Here is a 6,938-nt window from a genome sequence, read left to right on the forward strand (position 1 = left end):
ATGGACATTTAGGTTGCTTCCATGTCCTGGCTATTGTAAATAGAGCTGCAATGAACATTTTGGTACATGACTCTTTTTGAACTATGGTTTTCTCAGGGTATATGCCCAGTAGTGGGATTGCTGGGTCGTATGGTAGTTCTATTTGTAGTTTTTTAAGGAACCTCCATACTGTTCTCCATAGTGGCTGTATCAATTTACATTCCCACCAACAGTGCAAGAGAGTTCCCTTTCCTCCACACCCTCTCCAGCATTTATTGTTTCTAGATTTTTTGATGATGGCCATTCTGACCGGTGTGAGATGATATCTCATTGTAGTTTTGATTTGCATTTCTCTAATGATTAATGATGTTGAGCATTCTTTCATGTGTCTGCAGGCCATCTGTATATCTTCTTTGGAGAAATGTCTATTTAGGTCTTCTGCCCATTTTTGGATTGGGTTGTTCGTTTTTTTGTTATTGAGCTGCATGAGCTGCTTGTAAATCTTGGAGATTAATCCTTTGTCAGTTGCTTCATTTGCAAATATTTTCTCCCATTCTGATGGTTGTCTTTGGTCTTGTTTATGGTTTCCTTTGCTGTGCAAAAGCTTTTAAGTTTCATTAGGTCCCATTTGTTTATTTGTGTTCTTATTTCCATTTCTCTGGGAGCTGGGTCAAAAAGAATCTTGCTGTGATGTATGTCATAGAGTGTTCTGCCTATGTTTTCCTCTAAGAGTTTGATAGTATCTGGTCTTACACTTAGGTCTTTAATCCATTTTGAGTTTATTTTTGTGCATGGTGTCAGGGAGTGTTCTAATTTCATACTTTTACATGTATCTGTCCAATTTTCCCAGCACCACTTATTGAAGAGACTGTCTTTTCTCCACTGTATATGCTTGCCTCCTTTATCAAAGATAAGGTGACCATATGTGCGTGGGTTTATCTCTGGGCTTTCTATCCTGTTCCATTGATCAATATTTCTGTGTTTGTGCCAGTACCAAACTGTCTTGATTACTGTAGCTTTGTAATATAGTCTGAAGTCAGGGAGCCTGATTCCCCCAGCTCCATTTTTCGTTCTCAAGATTGCTTTGGCTATTCGGGGTCTTTTGTGTTTCCATACAAATTGTGAAATTTTTTGTTCTAGTTCTGTGAAAAATGCCAGTGGTAGTTTGATAGAGATTGCATTGAATCTGTAGATTGCTTTGGGTAGTAGAGTCATTTTCACAATGTTGATTCTTCCAATCCAGGAACATGGTATATCTTTCCATCTATTTGTATCATCTTTAATTTCTTTCATCAGTGTCTTATAATTTTCTGCATACAGGTCTTTTGTCTCCTTAGGTAGGTTTATTCCTAGATATTTTATTCTTTTTGTTGCAATGGTAAACGGGAGTGTTTTCTTAATTTCACTTTCAGATTTTTCGTCATTAGTGTATAGAAATGCAAGAGATTTCTGTGCATTAATTTTGTATCCTGCTACTTTACCAAATTCATTGATTAGCTCTAGGAGTTTTCTGGTAGCATCTTTAGGATTCTCTATGTATAGTATCATGTCATCTGCAAACAGTGACAGCTTTACTTCTTCTTTTCCGATTTGGATTCCTTTTATTTCTTTTTCTTCTCTGATTGCTGTGGCTAACACTTCCAAAACTATGTTGAATAATAGTGGTGAGAGTGGGCAACCTTGTCTTGTTCCTGATCTTAGTGGAAATGGTTTCAGTTTTTCAGCATTGAGGACAATGTTTGCTGTGGGTTTGTCATATATGGCCTTTATTATGTTGAGGAAAGTTCCCTCTATGCCTACTTTCTGCAGGGCTTTTATCGTAAATGGGTGTTGAATTTTGTCGAAAGCTTTCTCTGCATCTATTGAGATGATCATATGGTTTTTCTCCTTCAATTTGTTAATATGGTGTATCACATTGATTGATTTACGTATATTGAAGAATCCTTGCATTCCTGGGATAAACCCCACTTGATCATGGTGTATGATCCTTTTAATGTGCTGTTGGATTCTGTTTGCGAGTATTTTGTTGAGGATTTTTGCATCTATGTTCATCAGTGATATTGGCCTGTAGTTTTCTTTCTTTGTGACATCTTTGTCTGGTTTTGGTATCAGGGTGATGGTGGCCTCGTAGAATGAGTTTGGGAGTGTTCCTCCCTCTGCAATATTTTGGAAGAGTTTGAGAAGGATAGGTGTTAGCTCTTCTCTAAATGTTTGATAGAATTCACCTGTGAAGCCATCTGGTCCTGGGCTTTTGTTTGTTGGAAGGTTTTTAATCACAGTTTCAATTTCAGTGCTTGTGATTGGTCTGTTCATATTTTTATTTCTTCCTGGTTCAGTCTCGGCAGGTTGTGCATTTCTAAGAATCTGTCCATTTCTTCCAGGTTGTCCATTTTATTGGCGTAGAGTTGCTTGTAGTAATCTCTCATGATCTTTTGTATTTCTGCAGTGTCAGTGGTTACTTCTCCTTTTTCATTTCTAATTCTATTGATTTGAGTCTTCTCCCTTTTTCTCTTGATGAGTCTGGCTAATGGTTTATCAATTTTGTTTATCTTCTCAAAGAACCAGCTTTTAGTTTTATTGATTTTTGCTATTGTTTCTTTCATTTCTTTTTCATTTATTTCTGACCTGATCTTTATGATTTCTTTCCTTCTGCTAGCTTTGGGGTTTTTTTGTTCTTCTTTCTCTGATTGCTTTAGGTGCAAGGTTAGGTTGTTTATTCGAGATGTTTCCTGTTTCTTGAGGTAGGCTTGTACTGCTATAAACTTCCCTCTTAGCACTGCTTTTGCTGCGTCCCATAGGTTTTGGGTCGTCGTATCTCCATTGTCATGTTTCTAGGTATTTTTTGATTTCCCCTTTGATTTCTTCAGTGATCACTTCGTTATTAAGTAGTGTATTGTGTAGCCTCCATGTGTTTGTATTTTTTACACATCTTTTCCTGTAATTGATATCTAGTCTCATAGCGTTGTGGTCGGAAAAGATACTTGATACGATTTCAAGTTTCTTAAATTTACCAAGGCTTGATTTGTGACCCAAGATATGATCTATCCTGGAGAATGTTCCATGCGCACTTGAGAAAAATGTGTATTCTGTTGTTTTTGGGTGGAATGTCCTATAAATATCAATTAAGTCCATCTTGTTTAATGTATCATTTAAAGCTTGTGTTTCCTTATTTATTTTCATTTTGGATGATCTGTCCATTGGTGAAAGTGGGGTGTTAAAGTCCCCTACTATGATTGTGTTGCTGTTAATTTCCCCTTTTATGGTTGTTAGTATTTGCCTTATGTATTGAGGTGCTCCTATGTTGGGTGCATAAATATTTACAATTGTTATACCTTCCTCTTGGATCGATCCCTTGATCATTATATAGTGTCCTTCTTTGTCTCTTATAATATTCTTTATTTTAAAGTCTATTTTGTCTGATATGAGAATTGCTACTCCAGCTTTCTTTTGATTTCCATTTGCATGGAATATCTTTTTCCATCCCCTCACTTTCAGTCTGTATGTGTCTCTAGGTCTGAAGTGGGTCTCTTGTAGACAGCATATATATGGGTCTTGTTTTTGTATCCATTCAGCCAGTCTGTGTCTTTTGGTGGGAGCACTTAATCCATTTACATTCAAGGTAATTATCGATATGTATGTTCCTATTCCCATTTTCTTAAATGTTTTGGGTTTGTTATTGTAGGTGTTTTCCTTCTCTTGTGTTTCTTGCCTAGAGAAGTTCCTTTAGCATTTGTTGTAAAGCTGGTTTAGTGGTGCTGAACTCTCTCAGCTTTTGCTTGTCTGTAAAGGTTTTAATTTCTCCATCACATCTGAATGAGATCCTTGCTGGGTAGAGTAATCTTGGTTGTAGGTTTTTCTCCTTCATCACTTTAAGTATATCCTGCCACTCCCTTCTGGCTTGCAGAGTTTCTGCTGAAAGATCAGATGTTAACCTTATGGGGATTCCCTTGTGTGTTATTTGTTGTTTTTCCCTTGCTGCTTTTAATATGTTTTCTTCATATTTAATTTTTGACAGTTTGATTAATATGTGTCTTGGCGTGTTTCTCCTTGGGTTTATCCTGTATGGGACTCTCTGTGCTTCCTGGACTTGATTAACTATTTCCTTTCCCGTATTAGGGAAGTTTTCAACTATAATCTCTTCAAATATTTTCTCAGTCCCTTTGTTTTTCTCTTCTTCTTCTGGGACCCCTATAATTCGAATGTTGGTGCGTTTAATGTTGTCCCAGAGGTCTCTGAGACTGTCCTCAGTTCTTTTCATTCTTTTTTCTTTATCCTGCTCTGCAGTAGTTATTTCCACCATTTTATCTTCCCGGTCACTTATCCTTTCTTCTGCCTCAGTTATTCTGCTATTGATCCCATCTAGAGTATTTTTAATTTCATTTATTGTGTTTTTCATCGTTGCTTGGTTCCTCTTTAGTTCTTCTACGTCCTTGTTAAATGTTTCTTGCATTTTGTCTATTCTATTTCCAAGATTTTGGATCATCCTTACTATCATTATTCTGAATTCTTTTTCAGGTAGACTACCTATTTCCTTTTCATTTGTTAGGTCTGGTGTGTTTTGACCCTGCTCCTTCATCTGCTGTGTGTTTTTCTGTCATCTCATTTTGCTTATCTTACTGTGTTTGGGGTCTCCTTTTCACAGGCTGCAGGTTTGTAGTTCCCATTGTTTTTGGTATCTGTCCCCAGTGGGTAAGGTTGGTTCAGTGGGTTGTGTAGGCTTCCTGGTGGAGGGGACTATTGCCTGTGTTCTGGTGGATGAGGTTGAATCTTGTCTTTCTGGTGGGCACGTCCACGTCTGGTGGTGTGTTTTGGGGTGTCTGTGGCCTTATGATTTTAGGCAGCCTCCCTGCTAATGGATGGGGCTGTGTTCCTGTCTTGCTAGTTGTTTGGCATAGGGTGTCCAGCCCTGTAGCTTGCTGGTCGTTGAGTGAAGCTGGGTCTTGATGTTGAGATGGAGATCTCTGAGAGATTTTTGCCGTTTGGTATTACATGGAGCTGGGAGGTCTCTTGTGGACCAGTGTCCTGAAGTTGGCTCTCCCACCTCAGAGGCACAGCCCTGATGCCTGGCTGGAGCACCAAGAGCCTTTCATCCACACAGCTCAGACTGGTGGTCCAGTGGTTAAGACTCTGTGCTTCCACTGCAGGGGTCATGTGTTCGATCCCTGGTCAGGGAACTAAGGTCCCACATGCGTGCTCCCTCGGCTCTGCGGCCAGCTTGGCGCCCTCGTTTGAAAAAAAACCCACCTTTTCAAAGAAGCTCTCCAGTGATGTTTGTTTTTTACTCATTTTGGCTAGGGTTAGATTGCGGGCTTACCAAAACTGTGACTGAGACAAGTGTGCAGTGCAGGAAAGAGGCATGGATGGAAGTGGTAAATAAAATAATGGGCAGGCCACACACGGACTAAAATAAGTGTCGGATTCTGACTTAAAGCCCACCATCAGATGCAGCTGTACGATTGAAGTACCATCAACTCACTTGCCACTATAAAGCCTGCCACCAGAAGCAGCGTAGTTTTCACTTGCCACTTACTGATAGGGTTTTGATCTGAGTCCACAAGCAATTGATTTATCATGGTCTCTGTGCAGCCAAACCTCTCTGCTAATGATGATCTGTATCTGCAGCCGCTCCCCAGCGCTAGCGTCACCGCCTCAGCTCCACCCCAGATCATCAGGCATTAGATTCTCATAAGGAGCGCACAACCTAGATCCCTCGCATGCGCAGTTCACAGTAGGGTTTGCGCTCCTATGAGAATCTAATGCCACTGTTGACCTGACAGGAGGTGAAGCTCAGGCGGTAATGCGCGCGATGGGGAGCGGCTGTAAATACAGATGGAGCTTCGCTTGCCTGCCGCTCACCTCCTGCTGTGCGGCCCGGTTCCTAACAGGCCATGGATTTGTACTGGTCTGTGGCCCCAGGGTCGGGGACCCCTGTGTTAAATGATTAAAAGTCATATGAGAATAGTGATAACTGAAACTGAGCGACATTTATTTTTAAAATAATGGGGGGAAGGGTGGATACATAGAGGACGTTTTTAACACGTCCTGTGTCAGATAAGCTTTCCACCCCACTCCCACCTCATGTGCCTCGTTTTAAGAACACTCATGTGTCCTGTCTCTGCTGAACAATTTACAATCCCTGGAGGCTCTCAGAAGCTTGGAGTGTTTGTAGCATCACATGAGATAAACAGAAAGCACACTATAAACCACATGGTAGTGATGATATTTTTTTCTTTTTTTTGGCCGCGCCACACGGCATGCGGGATCTTAGTTCCCTGACCAGGGATCAAACTCTTGCCCCCTGCAGTGGAAGTGCAGAGTCTTAACCACTGGACCTCCAGTGATGTCCCCATGGTGACTTTTTTAAAAAAATACTTGGAATAAGGTTAGCAGAGAGACCACTAAATCCTGGGCTGTGCTTTGAGAATGGCTCACCTCATCTGCCTTTTCTCCTGATTATACTTTTGCTGAATATGTGGGCAATGAACTCACCTAGGTTTTAGTGAGAATGTAAGTTCCTCTTATGATTTTGCAGTTCTGTTGGTACTGAAGATTGAACCTGAAGGGCCAGGTCCAGTTTGGTGTCTGGCACTGGCATGATAAAGCATCAGGGAGAACTCAGAGGCAGAGCAGAAGTTGGAAATGCCTCTCACCAGCTCTCTCATTCAGAAATGGGTTTGTCTGAGGCCACACAGGAGTCAGAGGCAGAGCTGGGACTGTACCTCAGGTCTCCTGATCCTGCCCGTGTCCCCTCCCCTACACCATGCTGTCCATTTGAGCTCTACCATCAATAGTTAAAAACAAATTCATGTGAAACAAAGTTTTGCTCCCAATGCAAAGTCCCCAAACCAAGAAAACCCTCAAACCAGAGTCACAACACGAACAGGGTGATTTCAACTCAGCAACTCCACACGGTAACTACTACGCCAAGTGAAAAGGGTCATAAGCGGTACATGGTCTTG

Source organism: Balaenoptera musculus, chromosome 21 (genome assembly GCF_009873245.2).
Source record: "Balaenoptera musculus isolate JJ_BM4_2016_0621 chromosome 21, mBalMus1.pri.v3, whole genome shotgun sequence".
In the NCBI taxonomy this organism is placed as follows: domain Eukaryota; kingdom Metazoa; phylum Chordata; class Mammalia; order Artiodactyla; family Balaenopteridae; genus Balaenoptera; species Balaenoptera musculus.